Source organism: Sciurus vulgaris (genome assembly GCF_902686455.1).
Source record: "Sciurus vulgaris genome assembly, chromosome: 5".
Taxonomy (NCBI): domain Eukaryota; kingdom Metazoa; phylum Chordata; class Mammalia; order Rodentia; family Sciuridae; genus Sciurus; species Sciurus vulgaris.
In genome coordinates, this window is record NC_136465.1 from 86,328,411 (window position 1) to 86,349,407 (window position 20,997).

The window sequence follows — 20,997 nt, forward strand, 5'->3', positions numbered from 1 at the left end:
AATATAAATGGCTTATCCTTTGCTTGTTTTTATACCTTGCCAAAATTTAAATGTAAACTTAAGCCCACCTAACTACTAGTCTAGGATATATAAGCAGTGGAGTGAGAAGGGTAGGTCAAAATACAAATCCTACAACAAATGTGCATCTATGACTCCCTATGCGCTGTGATTCTTTTTCAATAAAGAATGTTTGAACAACTTTCACTGGTGGCGTGCTGTTGCTCTCTGTTCAAGGATTAATTAAAACATGTTCCAATAAAAACCTCCAGCATGAATACATGGAACCAGACCATGTTCTGTGTGCTGTGCCTTCTTACGTGATAAGCCACACTTGCCTTCAGTGGATGCACATTGCTTACGTTTTTAGAACTATTAAGCTGGGATAATTATGGAACAATCTAGGCAATGTTCAATAGCCCATGCAGATGCCTGACAGGGCATGTTGTCTCTTAATTAAGAATTTGAATGCCTAATGCTTGTATATTAACTGAAATAATTGGATAGATGTTTTACATTTCTTTCACTTTTACTGACATTGAAGCCAAAGTAGCTAGAATTCTCTATCTTAAAATGAAAAAAAAAAAAAAGAAAAGATGTGTGTGTTATTGTATAAGATGTGGTAAATATTTAAGGCACTGTTTTAATAATTTGTTTGTATCTTTTAGCCCCATATTTGATGTGACTGTGCAGATTCTGATACATCTTGAATCACTGCCTATTAAGAGAAATATAAGTTAAATATTTTATTTTTTTGTGAATACCTGATATGATTATGTTACATAAATAATGTTTGCATAAGAACTGTGTCCTTAATATTGTAGAAACATGTATTGCTTATATTTAGACTGTTTGAAACCTTAGTGCTTATTCACAACTATTAATATAAAATCTGCTTTTAAACATAACAAATTGCTCTGTATTAGGAATACACATAATGACCTATTTCCATAAACATTTTTAGTAAGAGATATCTTGATGTGCAAAACCCTGCAGACCTTTTATGGAAATTAGACAATATTGTGCTGAAATGCATCAGAGCTGTATTGTCTTAATATTTGAAAGGTGGGTTATTTTTGCCCTATATGTAATGCAAAATAAAGAGTCCTTTTGCAAAGGTGAATATGAGCCTTTTTATGTGTCAATATATTTTCCCTTTGTTTTTCTCACGCATTGGTTTATCAAAAAGATTTTATACATAAAACAAAAAGATATTATTTGGGAACTATGTGTGGTGTATGCTGTCATATGTACAATCAAATTAATGTTGGTTACATACAGTAGGAAGTGTTGTCATTGGTTCAAAGACTTAAAGAATACAAGTTTTGATAAACAATATTTAACAATCAAAATAGTTCAGTTTTTTTAAGGAAAATACAGAGTTTGAAATATACCAGAGAATTGTGGTATTTAAAACTGTTGAATATCATATCAAGATATGCATATTAGATTTTCTCTAAACAATACAAATTATCCCACATTAGATTAGTATGATAGTCATGCAGAGCATAGGAAGAAATGCCGTGTGGGAAAACAAAGCTATAATTCAGGAGAAGATGAACTTTCCTTGTAAGTTCAGAATTGTAAGATAAGAATTGAAAACCATAGCCTATCTTTCTAATTTTGTGCTATTATTCAGAAATGCAGACACTTTCCCCATATTTAAGCAGTCATTCAGCTGCTATTTTTGCACTTTACACTACCATTTTGATATCAAAGAAGCCATATTACTATGTTAGATTGATTTGAATAATATACCAACTCTTGTCATTTTTGTTTCACTATATATTACAAATAATGCATATATTTACCCATATTTGATATAACTAGACAAACATTGTAGTGAAAAACTAATAGCAAAATAATTAATGGAACAGAAAATGCTTAATGCCCAGCAGCCATCCCCTCAAAACAACAACAAAAAAGTTGAGTCATATTAATGTATTCAGCAGTGCCTTGGTGACACATCAGATGCCATCTGTCATTACATGCTTATTATGTACTGAAATGGAATTATGAGGTTTTGCTGACAATTACTGCAGAACATAGTATGTCACATTCTCTCTCTCTCTCTCTCTCTCTCTCTCTCTCTCTCTCTCTCTCTCTGGTGGAGGGGGAGATTGTATTTCATTTCCACTTAGTCTAAAGAAAAAATATATATACATATATGTGTATTGTCATATAGAAATTGAGCTAAATTTCACATTCTGTGACTCATAAGAAATATACCTAGAAATGGAAATATTGTCTTCTTTTATACCTTGCTCTTCCTTTCACCATCTACTTTTTTTGATATAGTTTTATTTACATAAATTTAGAAATACATGGTTTTTATTCAAAATGTCTTTTGTTACCAAGCAATAAATCCTTTTGGAATAGAAATTTACAGAAAGAATTATTTACAGGAATCAACAGTAATTACATGTAATTCATGCTGCAGCTGCTTATAATTGTAGTTTTCCCCAGGACCTTTCTCTCCTTAAAACCACTCGAGAATTGTTTCTTTACAAATGGTTAATAGGAAGAATAATTTTTCTATGACTAGACACAATGTTATTAAATAATTAGTGAGAAACCTTTTTGTTTAATAATCAGATAAAGAGATATATTTGATTTGACAGCAATGAATTGATAAATATCTACCATGTGTAGAAGCTATACAAAGTAAGTTAGTATACAAGAAAAATGGAAATTTCAGTTTTTATCTTAGAAGAAATTAAAATCTAGCTGAAGGATTAAAACTATACCTCATACATTAAAAATTATCTGAGGATATTTGAAATAGACAACCTGTAAAAGTACAAAATAGAGATTATTGTGGTTTTTTTTTCCCTAAACATAAGACTCATTTCTTTAACAGAAAGGTGAAAGTTAAACATTTCTTTACATGAATTGGCCTATGTGATGAATGAAATGCTGTGTCTTCCTGTGTATATTTTATGTTGTTGGGGTTCCATGTGATGCAAGGAAAATACATGAAATTTGCAATTAATAAGAAAGGAGTTCAATATTTAGCATCTCTTTGTGAACTAATTATTTACTCATTTGGAACAAATTTTTAGCTTTCTGAGGTTTCCCTCAGTTAAAAATAATGATAAATATTTATTCCTTTCTTCTTGTAAAGATTCATTCAACTAGTGGATAAAAAACTGCAACTGATACCACATTGAGAACAAATAGACTATTAAAATAGATAGCAGAATTCCATAAGCCATGGACAGAGATTTGTGGACTTGTGGGCAGTAGAATCTGTAATAATCATAGGATAAATATTGTCTACTTAGATGAAATTCCTAGAGGTTTCCTATATTTAATAATTTATGGATAAAGAAAGTATTTGTGGAGAGTGATTAAACCCATACTATATAAGTAAATCAATGAACATACTACCAATTATGCTTTTATATAACAAATATAAAAAAATATTCAAAGGATTCTGAAGGAGAGTTATAGTTCTCTGTCACTAGGAAAATGGTGAGATCTTTCAGAATCTATTCAGATTAGGTAATTTTTTGTGCACTTATAGGTCTCACATTTTGTTTCAGTCAGACTGAGTCTCTCAATAAAATACATTTCTTGGTGTTCCAGTCTTAATTAACTGAGTCCTATGACTCATTTTGAACACTGGAATACAATGAAGTGTCTTTTGAGATTTTCAAAGATAGGTCATAAGAAACGTTATGGCTCCTCCTGAGTCTCTGGAAACCCCCTGTCAGTGGTGAGATGCCACATATGGGGTACAGCTACCTTGAGACAAATGAGGACACCCCCAACATGGCACCAGTTGTCTAGGAGAGGCTTCCATGCCTACAGGTTGGGCTGGTGGAAGTTGCAGTTTTTCTAACAGGTGTCTAAAAGTCTCAGACACCAGTTCCCTATGAGCAGCATGATTAAGGCCCCATTGTCTCAAATTGAACAAAAAGAAGTAACAATAAGGAACCAGCAGATAAACTCCTTGTGCTTTCTTCCTGTGGAAGGAATAATCCAAGATGCAGCTCTTTCACACTGCTTTCATGAAGTTATTCCAAGAGACGCAACAACCAGCTTTGTTTATAAAGAATCTATGGCTCACACAGGAATTAGTCTTTCTGTGTTACCTCATCTCTCCTTTCATACTTAACTGCTATTTCTCTGACTGTTCCTCTTTAAAAAAATGAATAAAAAACCACGTAACCCAATCAATGCATGGACAAATGAACTGAGCAGTCACTTCTCAAAATAAGAAGTATGAATGCTCAATAAGAACATGAAAAAATGTTCAACATCTTTAGACCTAGGGAAAGTCAAATCAAAATTACATTGAGAGTCTGTCTCACCCCAGTCATAATTGCAATCATCAAAAGTATAAATAACAATAAATGCTGGCGAGGATTCAGGGGAAAAGGAACTCTTATCACAGTTGGTAGGAATGTAAATTAGTATAACCACTATGGAAAAGAGTATAGGAGGGTCCTCAAAAAATATAAATAGAATTACCATATGATTCAGCTGGACCATTCCTTGCTATATACCAAAAGGAATTAAGTTCAGCATGCTACAGAAATACCTGCATACCTGTTTATCACAGCTACTATGCAAATTTTGCCACAATTCCTATTTTCTAAAGAATCCAGTTGAGAAGACCAGGAAAGAATTATTATAAAATATTTTACACTGGTGTGTAAACACATGTGTACTGGAACAGACTGAAATTATAGGTATTAAGTGACTTAATTCTTTTCTTTGAAAATTGTATATATTATAAAACATTTGGAGGCCTATGGTTTCCTAAGTTTAAATGTTTAGCTTGGTCACATAGACACCATCAGGGCCCTGTTTTGACCCCTAAATACTCTGGGCTTGATTTAGGATCCAAGAGGCAAAATGCTTTTTGTGTAAGTATGCTAGATTTAAATCTTGATCTTATTGATAAACTGATTTCAAATTTAGTTGTATTAAAAATACAAGTTCTCATGTGGAAACAACTTGCTGTAAACACTATGATTAACCTTGACTACCTATATTAAAGGAAATGACATATTGCATAAGAAAGATCACTTTCTTCTATAAATGTGAACATTTCATGAGGTAGGAAAAGTGCTGCTACAGAGTCTGTGCCTCATCTTATCTAAGACCAGACAGGAAGTCAGGAGAATTAGCTGCAGGTGCTTAGGGTTTAGAAAGTGCTGAAGGGACGAAAGGCCAATGTGTTGGCTCCAGGTTAGTTCCTATGATCAACTATTCTTTTCATCTTCCCATAAGACCACCTCTCCTCGTTTGTTGCAAAGGATGGGGGGATAAGAGGAGGGGGTCAAGAAGGAGTTAGAATGTTTGATTTCAAATAGGAAATAGAATTCCTCAGATGATGGCCCTGTAGCAATGAGAAAAAGCACATTAACTTAAGCAGACAGAGGAGGGCATCAGGGGTGGGGTGTTAGAATTATTCATGCAATTTAAAACATTAACAGTAAATCAAGACAATGGCCTATTCAGTGTTTAGGCCTGTGCAATTCCTAGCCCCTTTCCACACATTTTTCTTTTGTTTATCTCCTGAGAGATGCCCACATGTGTACAATACAAAGAACTGAGTCATAAAAGCAGAGGCCTGTTAGCCTCCCTGAGGACCAATTAATGGTGCTCCAAATCTTGTGGGCAGGCAGATAAAAAGGATAGAGAGAGCGAAGGGGAAGAGGATGAATACTCAACTAGAGTAGGGAAGGATTTCTTTTTTCAGATGTTGGAAGGGACTTCTTTAGCTATTCTTATCTAACTTCTTTGGGGTTTGTGGGTGTTGTTTTTCTTTCTTATATTTTTCCTCTCAACAGCTTCTGTAGCCCCCCTCGTTCTAATGTGAACAGAGAGAAAAGTAGTACTTCAAAATATCAATTAGGCTTTCATCCAAACTGACGACAGCACGAGCCTGGTTGAAAAAATAAAATAAAAAAAAAAAAAAAAGCCATTTAGAATGTTTCTGTTCCTCCTTTCATATATTGGCAGTTTTATTGATAGGTGCTTGAGTTCGTATTACCATTTGTATCTCCAAGCAGGATATTACTGTGAATGCAAGGAGCTTTGTAGTTCAACCTTTAACTCCAATCTCACCCCCTACGAGTCCACAGGCCTTTGAACACGAACGGAGTGGCACTTTGAAATCAGGAGTTGAAAGTGTTTGACATGGAAAGGGGAGCTTGAAAGTCTTGCTCTTTGAACCTTTTCTTTTCAAAGTCCCACAGAAAGTACAGGCAGGACAATAATGGGCAGGCTGGGGGCTCTGTGGGTGAAGAGGGGATATGTGGTAATGAGGATTTAAGTGCTTTCCTACCTCCATCCTACTCCCTTTCCTCTACGCAAGAGAATTAAAGCTGCCTTAAGATAACACAGTCACCTTTTGGTATTAGGAGTTGGATTTCTTCTTTTTAACATGTGAAATCATTGCTTAATGACATGAGAAAAATCCATACAGCCAATGAAAATTAGAAAGTATAGATCAGAATTCTCTCTTCCCTAGGAAAGTTGGAAAACTGCCATGTGTTCCAAAGTTTTCCACTAACTGGGCAATGGTGATGCCTAAAGTTAATCCACTGAAGAGAGAATGTGCTATTTAATGTTTCAAGGAAAAGGACTCATCATTGCCGGGGCAATTCCTCTGCTTGACCAAAATACTGGATTAAATTTTAAATTCAACATTTCTTTTAAAATCAGATTCAGTTAAATGATGAGCATGGTAGATTATTATGATAACTAAACTTTTGGGAAATTTACTTCTATGTCAATTGAATGAAAAGGTAAAATTTCAAGGAAACACCACACGGGTATTTTCTATCTTATTAATCACACTATTTTAAAAATAGTTTTCAGTAGTGATGCAACCAGTCCTTTATGAAACCTGTATTTTGACCAGCTCTCACTTCCTTGATACAAAGTTTATGTTGTGTGATGGGATGGGATGGGATGTAGAGAAGAAAACAGGTCACAAAGTTAAGAATTTGGTAAGATTGAACTAGAAAACTTCAAAATAATAATTTATAAACATTTTTTCTGGTGCTTTATTTACCATACTACATGAAAATTTAAACAAATTACTGTGATCATCTTTTTGTTTAACATTGTACATCTGTGTGGAATTTGATAGAGAAAGAAATCAGCATATTTATTTTTAACACATATATGACAGATATAGTAAAAGTTGCTTTAGAGATGTTTTCCCATTCATCTTCTCTGCAACCCAGAGATACACTGGGTTATCCCTTTTAATTAGATGATCTTGAGGTTTAGAGAGGTTAAGTGACTAAAGCATAATCTTAATGTTTAAAAGCTTTGAAACTAGAATTTATATCTAATCATTCTGTTTCATGATTTTGGATCTGTACTGCAAATAAGTATTACTAATATATTAATAATAAAGACATATTTAAATAGCCAATGTATATCTAGATCACCTACTATAAAAATGACCATTAATGGAATTACGACAATCATAATTTTCCTTTAAAAAGAAAAGAGACTCTACATCATCTACAAACAGAGAAATGAAAAGTTGTACTCCATTTGTGTACAATGAATCAAAATGCATTCTGCTGTCTTGTATAACCAAATAGAACAAACAATAAAAAAAGAGAGAAATTAAACGCATTTAGTATAGTTTTGAGGATTTGGGGGATTAAGTACATATCCTAATTCAAAACTGCCCACCCTTTCCAAACATTCTGAATAATCAATAATAACATGTAATTTGGTTGTTGAGAATAACTAGGTACCTGAAAATAAATATGTACATTCCTAATATAGATGCCATTTAATGATAATTTATCTCTAATTACTATGCATGTAAAGCAAATTTTCATCAAAGTATGGCATTTTGTTGTACTCCAAACTCAAAACAATCTGTCCCATTTTTGTGGTTATTTCATAAAGGATGGAAAAAAAGCATTCGTTCAGGGATATCAGAACTTTATAGGTCACTGCAGTTTATTGATTGTATAAAGAAACTTTTTTTCCTTGAGGTTTGAAATTCTAAAACATACATTTATTTTCCATCATGAAATGGTGTTTTGTTTGCATAACTAACAGTTACTATATTGTGACTACATAATGCTGTGTTAAAAATAATGATGGTTACTTTAATAAGCACAGATCCTTGTGAAATCCCTTCTGGCAGTAGAATGCCTCACTCCCTCCACAGGTTTCTTGGATAACTAATTCTAGTATGTGTTTTCTATTTTCTGACCTGTTTAAATGAAAATACTTTGTTATAATAAAAAATATTTATAGTATTTAGTTTTAACACAAATATTCATAAATATGTACACAAACCTGCACTGCCCAGTACTTACACATAAATACAGATGCCAGACTAGTAAATGAGCAGGAGTCCTTTGGACAGACTGCCTGGGCACTGTGTCAAGGCTCAGGCACTCTTCAACTATGCAACTTTGGCAAGTTAATCCCTGATTGCCTCTCTTTACTCATCTGCAAAATGGTGATAACTGGTATGACAAATTCACAGGGAAGTTGTAAGGGTTAAATGGGAAAACAAAACAAAACAAAAAATAGAGCCTAGCACAATGTAAGCAACAATAAATATTGGCTACTATTGTTAATGTCACTGAGTAGGTAAGTGCTGTAGTGCCCTAGTTGCCATTGATACCAAAAGTTTGTACCTATAAATAACATGAGTATCTTTAATCTGAGGTTTTTGTTTTGTTCTGTTTTTGTTTTTTGGTCCTAAAAATCAACGACTTTTTTAATTAATTGCTTTTTTAACATATTGTTGTTATCATTGTTTACTATGTATAAATTAACTAAGAAAACTACCTTAGTCAACCCAAAGGCAATGATGTAATTTTAATATTATCAGAACACATATTTTATCATTAAATTTTATCATGCTAAAATGTTTTTAAAAAACTAAGCAAATAACAATTTGATCAATTCTTGTGTGAATATGGAAAACAGCAAGAAACTTGTTTATAATTGTTTTGGGGTATGCGTGTGTGTGTGTGTGTGCGTGTGTGCAGTCGTGCATCACTTAACTACAGGAATGCATTCTTGGAAATGCATTTTTAGGTGATTTTGTCATTATGTGAACATCATAGAGTACTTATACAAGCCTAGATGACATAGACTGCTACACACCTAGACTATGGTATAGTCTATTTCTCCTAGGCTACCATCTAACATGTTACTTGACTGAAATTATAGGCAACTGTAACAAAATAGTATTTACAGAGCTCATCATATCTAAACATAGCAAAATAGAGTAAAAATATAGCATAAAAGATAAAAACTGGTATATCTTGCTATAGTTTGGATCTCAAATGTCCCTCATAGATCCACATGTAGAAGGCTTGTTCCCTGGAATAGAGGTATTTGGAGATTGTGGAAGTGATGGAGCCTAGAGTGAAGTTTTTGGGTGACTAGGAACATATCCTCAAGGGGAGAGAGGGGCCCTGATACCTTCCTTTTCTCTTCCTTTTTCTCTTGCTTTGAGGCCATGAAGTGAGCAGTTTTACTCCAAAACATATTCCCTGCCATGATGTGCTGTCTTGCCACAGGCCCAAAAGCAATATGACCAATCAATCATTGACTCAAACCTCTGAAACCAGAAGCAAAATAAAACTCTCTTTATAAATTAACTATTTCAGGTATTTGTTATGATGATGGAAAATTGACTAAAACACACCTTTGGAAGACACATACCATGAAAGGAGCTGGTGGGACTGGCAGTTCACTGGATGAGCTGGTGAGTGAACAATGAGTGTGAAGGCCTTGGACAGTACTATACAAGCCTGTGGATTTCATAAACACTGTACATGTAGACTACTCTGTTTATTCTTAGAAATTTCCCTTCAGTATTAAATTAACCTTATCTTCCTGTAACTTCTTTACTTTACAAACTATATTTAATTTTTTTAGAATTTTGACTTTTTTATTTTTTAAAATTTGTTCTAATTAGTTACACATGACACTAGAGTGCATTTTGACTCATTGTACACAGATGGAGCACAACTTCTCATTCCTCTGATGACTCTTTTATAGTAATACTTAGTTTAAAACACAAGTACCTTCTATGGCTATACAAAAATATTTTCTTATTGTAATCTTTGATAAGTGTGAAAAAAATGAAAAAAAAGTGTGAAAAAAAATCTTTTATAATTTGTTTTAGCATTTTCCTATTAATGAAGGGTTTCATATTTCCCCTAAATTTAAATTTTTTTTTTACTTTTTAAATTTTTGTCAAAAGCTGAGACACAAACACATACACTTGTGTAGTCCTGTACAGGCTCAGGATTATCAGTTTCACTGACTTCCACCTCTGCATATCACCCCACTAAAATGTCCTCATGGACAATACCATACATGTATGCAGCATTCATCTTCAATGACACAATGTCTTCTGAAATCCCTTCTGAAGGATATGCCTGAGTCTGTTTTACAGTTAACTATTTTTTTATAAGGAAAAAGAGTAATTCTAAAATAATAAGTTGTGTAAATATACATAAACTGGTGACAGTCACACTATCAAGTATGGTGTACTATACATAAATGTATTACTATTCCTATATATGACTGGCAGGACAGTAGGTTTGTTTACATCAACATCACCATAGACATGTGAGTAATACATCACACTATGATGTCAAGACAGCCACAACATCATTGGGAGACAGGAATTTTTTTTTAGCTCCATTATAATTTACAGTGTATGCATGTGAGTCTCATTTTGACTGAAATGTTGAGTTACTACACAATAAAATCTTAGACTAGCAATATGGAAGCATATCTGAAAAAAATAATATTCAATTGTTTTTTTCCTTCTGAAATGGTCTAGTTTAAATCATGATATATTAAAGCAGGATAGACAATAGTTTAGACAATGGGTAACAGAGGGAAGAAAGGAAGGATAGGCAAAGGAAATCTGATAAAGATTTCCCACGCAGATATATGAAAACAACACAGTGTGTCTCATCATCATGCATAGCCATAAGAGTGGAATTTAACTAGAATATTTATATTCCATGCTTGTATTATTATATCAAAATTGATTCTGCTGTAATATACAACTAAAAAGAACCAATGAAAAGGTATAATTGAGAATTTTGGAATTGCAAAATTGTGTCATGATTCAAAAATAGCAATAGGATGTAAATTTATTTTTAAACTTTATGAGGTTTAAGTAAACTGATCCATAAAGTAAAAAAACAAACAAACAAACAAAAAAACCCAAAAAACAGCTCTATGTAGGTGATAGACTTTGACAAAATATGTCCTTGAAAAACCATCTTGAAACCAGAAATGAATATGGGTATCTTCACAAAAGTTTATTTTACAAAGTCCTAGAAACTCAAATATAATTTTTAAAAAAGTTTGTGGTTAGCTCTTAATCTGAAACTCTGTGTGTTTCAGACTGTAGCATTTCTTTACACAATCATTCTTTGTCTAGATTTTGGATGCAAAATGCTATAAAAATTACCTTTCAATCAAAACTTCTTTCTTAGTCTTTATTGTCAGTTTTATACAATTTTAAATCATTTATTTTCTAAGATGTGCTACTCTGAAACTGGTTAGAAGTTAATTATGCTTTAAAATAATTTATTTAATCAAGAAATGAAAAAAAATCTTTTATAATTTGTTTTAGCATTTTCCTATTAATGAAGGGTTTCATATTTCCCCTAAATTTATATTTTAATTATACAATATGGTATATTTTTGCATTTAGAAATAGATGTTTGGATGTCTATATAAATATTAATGCATATATCAATATAGAAAGTTATGCTAGAATTCGACTCCAGAATATTTGTCTTTTTAAAATTTACTTTGTAAGCTACTTAACTGATAAATACAGTGTCTTTTTTGTTCTTTTGTTGTTGTAACATTGCAGTGTTTGAATAAAGAGAAAATTTTTTTCTTACAAACAAATCTAACCATCTTTCAAACAAAAGCCAGGAGATGCAGTTTTTATTAACCAAAAGAACTGAATGCTATTTAGAAAATAGTACACAACATTTATACCATGTGCAATTTACTTTCCTCAAATGTAATTCGTTTTATGACTCTATAAGAAAACGTTATGTAACCAATGGATGGATTGAACTTTTTTTTCAGACTCAATCTTCACAGGGAAAGTTTCTTGACTCTCACTGGGCCTCAGTGTTTCCACAGGTCAAATGTGGTTTCCTACAATTACGTTTTAGAAAGTTTTGAGACTTAGGAAACAAAGTAGTCATGGTTTGTTCAACAAAATTCCCTTTGAAATGATGACCTCAGACTGAGTCATAAATATTAACAGAAATAACTGAATATTTATATCCTTTGAATCCAAAGATGTCTGTACAACATAGTACCTGTAGTAAATACATCATTGTGCACTTAAAAATTGTCATAAAGGTATATACCATGTTAAATGTTTCTCAAAACCAACAAAACAAAGAAGCATAAGAAAATATTTGTAAGTAATGGATATATTTTATTACCTTGAATGTGGTGATGGTTTTATGGGTGTATGAGTATGTCCAAACTCATCAAATTGCATACATTTACTTAATGCAAATTTTTATACCAATTATAGCTCAATAAGATGTTTAAAAATTTTAATGGAAAAAATTTGACTTCTTAAAAAATAAGTAAGTAAATTTGGATTAATACAATGTGAAGAAAATTTTTAAAATTGCCAGGCATTACCCATAGAGCTTGATACAAATGAAAACACCATACTCAACCCTGCAGTTTCTGATTATTTAGGTCTTAGATATACAAAATGAATATATATAGTTTGCCATTTCCTTGGTGATTTTAACATCTTCTAGGTTTAAGGTACCAAAGTTCAAGAACTTTATATCTTATAAAACATTAACATGTATGATAACTTATTTTAAAATGATAACCCAAAGAGAATTAATTGAGTTTTCATTGAGATTAACCCACTTTCTACCTTCAGGCTTTACTATCTAATTGTTAGGCTGTTAAATAAACTGGGAATGATGGCAAATCAAAGTAGTCAACTTTTCAAAATAAGTAATTTCTAAAACCAACTGAGATAAATAACTTTATTAGAAAGAGTTGAAAGACCCCCAGGAACTCTCAATTTTCATAAATGAAAGAAATGGATTTATGTTACTAAATGAATATTTTAAGTATATTGATGGTTAAGTCATCAATATATTTTTTTTATTTGTTGTTATAGTCATACAGATTAACACTTCACAACATCTATCACCACCACATTCAGCAGCAATTTCATGAAATATTCACCTGAAAGAATAACAGATTTCTGAAGTTGCTGCTTAGGATCAAATCCTGGCTTTACTTAAAATCATTTGGTGACTTTGGAAAATTTTAACTATTGATTTAAATAGTTTGAAGAAAATCAGTATAATAATATTGACAGCCTCAAAGTGATAATGAGAATCACATGGAAAACACATGAAGTTTGTATCTCACCACCTAGCACATAAAAGGACTCAACATTGGACGTCAGGATTACCATACTTATTATGAAATATGCTGCAATTAAAAAAAAAAAAACTTAAAAGTGAAACACGTTTAATGACACTGCTGAAGAACTAATGCATTCATCTTTCTTTTAAATAGTATTGTCCACATAAGATCTTACCTTCTCTGCTGTACAAAGAATGTACTATGTTATATATAATTTTTATTATAATTCTTAAAAGATCTTTTTTTCCACATTTAGATTTTTATCAAAGTTATACATACTACTAATTTAAAGAATCGTCTAGTACCACAAGACTTAGTATAAAGTACAGGAGTCCTCTACCCCTTTTACCAAATAATTTCATGATTTATAGAGGAACAATCATTAATTGTAGACAATCCTTATATAGCATTGCAGTGCTGGACCATAAAAATGACCCTTTAAGATGAGACTATTCAGAGCCATCTTAACAACCAATGTGAAAATTATGGTGCATTGACTTCTCAAAATGTATCAAAAAACTAAAGACCTCCTTACCATCAATTATAAGCATGTAGGAAAATGAAAAAAAAAATAGTAAAACCTATATTTCATTATAATATTGTAATTTAAAACATTAGACACATTGCAAGTCAAATTTATTGTTTCTAAAAACAGACAAAAACAAAGCCACAAAACTCATGAAGAGTAATTTGAACAGTGCCTCCTTCTTGTAAAACATATAAGGAGCCAACGTACTTTTCTGTGCCTTTATGAATTGTCATTCTCTTTTCTAAACTTGGGGCAGCTTCAAACATTTCAACCTTTGCACTTTCAGTATCATGAAATAGCTCAAAGGATTCCTCTAGTGTGAAGTTGTTACTGGCATCACTTCCTCTGGGACTCTTCATTCTTTTTGTCACAACTGCTCATTTATGACAATAAATCTCCTTTGCTAAGTTCCGCTGGCTGTTTATCTAGGGCCACGGCAGCAGCGTCAACACTCTCACACTCAGCTATGTTTTTCTATACCTGTTTATGTTTTATTCAAATTCTACTGCCAGTTTTATCACTTTCCACTTACTGCACATTCATCAATTTTAGCCAATTATTCATATTATTTGTTCTTATAAAATATCACAGTGGTTTATCATTGGAAGATGAGACCAGTGCACATTGTTCTCTTTGGGAATAAATCAAGTACCAAGGGTGCAGAAGTCTATCACCAAAAGTTATTGAAGGTAGTGACGTGATTGGTCACAGATCATGATGCACGTCCCTTCTTTAGATAATGACTTGGTGAGCTGAAGAACTAACATAAAAGTTTTGACAGTAATCAGTTACTCTCAGTTAAAATACGTTGGCAACTGAAATTTGGAGCATGTGTTAAAAAAAAAAAAAGCTGGTGTTACTTGACTAAACTGTGGTTACTAAAAATAGTGTATATTGAAAACCCAAGAAACAAGACTGCCTGCATTTTGGCTGGATTGTTTTGGTACTTGTAGTGAGTACCAAAATGCACCTGAATAATGTTGATATATTTTCACCTTTGTTCTTTCATATTAGCCATATTCTTTTGACCCTCCACTAAATGCTACAAAAAAGGGTGATTTAACTTTCTTATATCATCACTTTATTGTCATCATTACATATTCACATGTACACATGTGCACACACACAATCACACATTTCTTGTCCCCACAACTTCCCATGAAAAGGTATCATAATTTAGGATTTAGAACTTATATTACCCTAGACTGTGCTTCCAAAACAAACAACCCAAACTTTTCATGTTCCAATATTAAATGGTAATCAGAGTACATTTACTTTCAGTTATGTATCATAATGGCTGACAGATTGAGGTGTTTGTTGGGGCAAGAAAGCCAGGCAACCAGTAGTGGCATTTGCTTGAAATATAAAACCAAAAGACCAAGAACTGTGCAAGGAAGGCTGATATCAGCTGCCACAACAGAAAATTATGCTTCATTTTATTTCTAGATCTCAACTAATTCTCAGCTTTAGATCTTATTGGCTGATGAGGGGTCTATATTCATTTGAGATAGCATTCAAAACACCCTTTCCCAAATCAATAAATCTATCTACCCAATATATTTATCTATTATCTACTAGATATTCATCTATCTATTCATCCTTCTGTCATCTATCTGTTATTTAACAGAATTAGCCAATTCTGAGGAAAGGAAATACATTTTTTTTCTGGTATGGAGATTGAAACCAGGGGTGCTTATTCACTGAGCCACATCTTCAGTTATTTTTTATTTTTTATTTAGAGTCAGGGTCTTACTTAGTTGATTAGGGACTTGCTAAGCTGCTGAGGCTGTCTTTGAACTTGTGATCCTCCTGTTCTAACCTCCCAAACCTATGGGATTACAGGTGTGCGCCACCGCACCTGGCTTAGGGGAATACATCTTTTGAGGGATATTCATAAAGGTTCTGAGACACCCTAATACAAAGGGATCCCAAAAGTCATGTGACCACTGTGTTACAGGCATATAAATGATGTCATGGCCTGGTCCAGGTCAGTTTCACAGTGAATTCAAATGCTTTGTGGAATGATTTTTGGTCTTTCTTCTTATTTTTGTGTCTTTCTATTTGTTCCTTGATCATCTGAATGATGACCGCTCCTTTACGAAGGACCAGGCAGATGTGTCTGAAGCTGCTCTATTCTGGTTGAATACGGACTAACATAAACTTGACTAATTCATGATCCCAATCGCAGCCGTTGTGCTGAAGATCATAGATTTACTAAAACCACGGAACACAGCCTATGTCTCTTAGTATGTTACTAGTGAGTTGATGAATGTTATTTTCAATCTTCATTAAGAAATAAGATCAATAGAGTTTAGGTTTACATAGAAAGAACAGTAGTACATATTCACATGTTTGCCCAGAAAGTTATAAAACATCCTGTTTTCAGTGAACATACAGTTAAAAGTACCTTTATCTTGGCATTTACTGCACATGTACCAATAATGGTAACAGCAAATGAATTCTACTGAGTTAATAAGATTTGGAAAATTCCTTGGATGCCATGCAAAGACACACATGTTCCAAACAGTAAAAACTCTGAAAGTAACATTATAAAATGAATTATAAAATGAATGTGAGGATATAAGAGGCATGTAGGCAGAACTATGAATTGTTAGGTTTCATGTCAATGCCCGTCAGAAAACATCTACCTAGGAGATGATGTTCAATAACCACATACTTGTCAGCTTTCATTCTTCTTTTTCTTTTTTAGGTTCTCATATTTTTCTTTCATTGATTTCTTTCTTGTTTAGGTAGGTCCATTCTTCCAATAACTTCCTGAGTATAGTTGCATAATGATTATATGTTTGAAAGCATTCATATCTTTGTGTACCCTCATGATTGTATGATAATTAATAGAGTAGATATTCTGTATTTGAAATCATTTTTGTTTATAATTTTTACATATTACTCCCTTGTGTTCTGAGTTACAATGGCACTATCAAAAAATCTAATGCCATTTTTCTGCTCTTCCTTTTATATTATTTATTCTATTTGTTCATTTGCTTTTCTCTGTGTAAGTTTTAAAATTATTTTCTTTATTTTTGATAGTCTGAAATGTGAATAAGATAAGGTTTGATGGCCTTTTATAAATTAAAGGATTATAAATTTTGTAGTTTTTTCTAGGCATCCAGTGTAACTTAATAATATAGAAATGTAAACCTTCAATTCTAGGAAGTTTTATTTATTTCATTATTCTCAGCTATTCATTTTCTCTATTCTTTTCTGCAATCTGTATTAATTGAATGCTATCATTTCTATAGTGATCATTTATTTTCTATTTTCTTTTCCATTTTCAACTCTACATTTTTATCTCTCCATGAGAATTTAGTCAGTTTCACAACAAAAATCAGTTGTTTTAATAATTATGTTTAACTAATATAGGCTCTCTCTTCTACTCAATTGTTCTACTTAAATTACATTTTATACTACTTCTAAAGAGATTACTTTTCTTGGAAGAAAACTTTATATTCTTTGACTTTATTCTATTTCCTTTAAGTTTCTATGTTTTTTTGTCATCTTGGCTCTCCATTCATATTTAAGGGAGATACAGTAAGCAACATTCAGTTGTGATGTGCATTTTTTATGATATTTTATGTTGTTAGGTTTTCCCAAATTTTAGTACTTTTTTCTTCTTGTCTTTGGCAAGTTTCTGAAAAGGAGAATCCTGAATTCATTTAAGAGTCAACATGGGAAAAAGCCTGTTTTCAGTAATATGTCTCATCAATCTGCTGATGTTCTAATACCCACCAAAACACAGCTTCTTTGTTTAAATTTCTTCAGTGAATAAAGGCGTATCCCTCATTAAGATATTGTAATATTAACAGTCGCCTGAAACCAAAGGTGGAATCAGAATTATGAATGTCTATTTTCTCATTATATAGTCTTTCTTCAATTCACATATTATCTGTGCCCTTTCTCATTCTGCATTCTATGATATCTCATGCCCCAATAATCAACATTAATTAATATAATCAAAATAATAATACCTCAAATAAAAATATAAAAATATTTTCTCTGTGGAATTCTGTTCAATTTTTTTCTATCTGGGAGCTGATAGATAAATACTAAATATAATCAAATAATTGGTTGAATGATTTTACAATTAGCTTTCTGTGGTGTGAAAATGCTATAGGAATGGCTTCCAAACAAAAAAGAATTTGAAAATGCATAAACAGAACAAAAGAGAAATAAAAATTGTAAAGCCATACTTTTGTGAAAATAAAAATAAAATTTTATGGCCATATAAAAAGATTGCAAGTACAAAATCAGCATTTACTTCTATTCTCAGTGCTTATGATTAGAGTGACATTCTTGGCCATTATAAATATTTTACAAACATATGAAAAAGGAGCTTTATTTTATTGGAAAACAGTATTGGTGTTAGTCTCTCTCTCTCTCTCTCTCTCTCTCCATATATATATATATGTATATATATGTATATATATGTGCTTATATACATATATACACATATACACATATGTACATTCATCTAATTTGATCTATAGTGTTTAAGGGACAACGTATTCTTCCTGCAGCAAATACACAACATTTACCTATTCTTATTTTAAATTCTACATTTAAAATAAGCCAGGTCATCATAAAAATCATAGATTGTTTAAATAAAAGAGACCTTTGTGGTAAAATATGACTTTTGATTACACCTTCTCATTTTTGCATGTTATGAAAATGAAACCTGAGAAGTATAATATGACAAAAAAAATCTTACATCCAATAGCAGAGCATTTACTTTGTTATATACTTCTCTATCCAGAATACCAAAATGTCTTAAAATATTAATTTATACCCTGCTGTTACTTGTTGTATAAACCATTACCTTACCTAGACTCATGATTATTTCTAAAGACTTCTTAAGGATGATTATTATGTTTTCATTGTCTTTTAATAAATATTTGCTGAGTACTGTGTGGGTTTGCACTGTCTTAGGCATATCATTAACAGTAAAGGCAGTAAATGTCAGGTGGAGACCCCTCACCAATATTTGAATTGATGATTATAAAAAAATAACATGTTTTTTAAAGAATCTTAGAAACTGAATTTTTACCTGTACCTTCTTCTACATTAGAACATCCAAGGGACACTTCTCCCTCCACCAAAGAGAAATTTGTTACCACAGCCCAGTCATCATCAACCACATGTTCCATAAGGAATGCACTAATCAGTAGAGGTTACATAATACGAGCTTTAGTATTTAATATGCTTTCTGAGCACAATGGAAAGGTTCAGTATCAAAGTAAGAATCTAGGTGACACAAACCAACTACAGCAACATCTTTGGCCTTCTGGGAGGAACCCTGCAGCAGACCCCACTTTGTTCATCACAAGCACAGCAGAGAAGAGCAGTATCAAGTATCAAATACAGGTGGAATTTGAAAGGGCCACAAAAATGTCAACACAGCAGGTTTTTAGATGATCTCTACAGAAAGCACATATTTTAAACAACTGCAGTACAAACTAATGCTTGGAATAATCAACATTTCATAGTGAGATTTACATTAAGTGGGGGAGGATGGGAAGAATGCCTCAACCAAACAACTATATTGTGCCTTTCAAAGAGGCATTCAAGTGTTGGATGAAAATAGCTATAAATATATTTTTATTTATCCATCATCAGCTTCTTGGAATTTTTATTCAGAACAAATAAAAAAACATGAAAACTAGGATCCTTTCTGAGGCTCATGCTTTATTTATGATTTATATCATAAATGCATTTTTAAAACAAGTGTGTATGAGTTCAGTTCAAAAAACAACATTCACGTTATCGATCTCTCTATTTTATATGAACTTTCTGCTGGATACTATTAGGAAAAGATGAATAAGAAAGAATCTTCATAGCTTGCAGTTGCATAATTCCATTAGGGTGACAAACACATAATATACTTTAATATTGTATAGGAAATAAAATATTATACAAAATATGAGAGGAAAATAAGGAAACCCATCTACATATTTATGTAAAGATCTTTGGAGGAAGGGGAGAGTCTTGAAGAGTAAAATTCCTAACAAAAATTTAGTGCCCATTGATCAAATGTTCCCATCCTGCTTTCCTCACTATACTCCTTAGCCTCTGGTAACCATTATACTCTCAACTTTCATGGAATCAGTTTGTAGATTGCACATGTGATCGAGATCATATGCTACTTGTCTTTCTTTGACTGGCTTATTTCATTTAATAATCTCCAGTTCCATCCATGCTGCCACAAATGACAGAATTTCATTCTTTTATATGGTTGAATAGAATTCCATCATATACGAGAAGCACATTTTCTTTATCCACTTACCAGTTGAGGGACACTTAAGTAGTTCGCATTCTAGAATATTGTATAGTGCTACAGTAAACATAGGAGTGAAGACATCCCTTTGACATTCTAATTCCATTTCCTTGGGATACATACCCAGTAGTGGAATTCTTTGTCATACAGGAGCTCCATTTTTAACTTTCTAAGAAACTTTCACTATATTTTCCATGACAGCTGTATTAATTCATACCCTCACTAACAAAGTGTTCAAGAGTTCCCTTTTCTTCAAATCCTTGGTTGCACTTGTTTTCTCTTGTATTTAACACTAGGAGTGTTATCCCATTATGGTTTTGATTTGCATTTCCTTGAGGATTAGTGATGTTGAACATTTTTTCATATATTTGTTTGCCACATTTATGTCTTTTTTTTTTTTTTTTTGAGAATTATCTATTTAAGTTTATTGCCCAGTTCCTAATCAGGGTATTTTGGTGTGTTTTTTGTTGAATTTTTAGAATACTTAAAAATTTCTTATGTCAACCCTTTGTCAGATGTATAGTCTGCAAATATTTTCTCTCTGTAGGTTTTCTCTTTACTTGAGTTTCCTTGTTATGCAGAGGTCTTTTAGATTGATGTAGTCCCAGTTGTCTATTGTTGTTTTTGTTTTGTCCTACACTTTTGGGGTCTTCTCCAAAAGCTCTTTGCCATTTTAGTGTCCTGTAACATTTCCTGTGTTTTCTTCTATAGTTTCATGTATTGAAGATTTTAATTCATTTTGGCTTGATTTATGTACCTCATA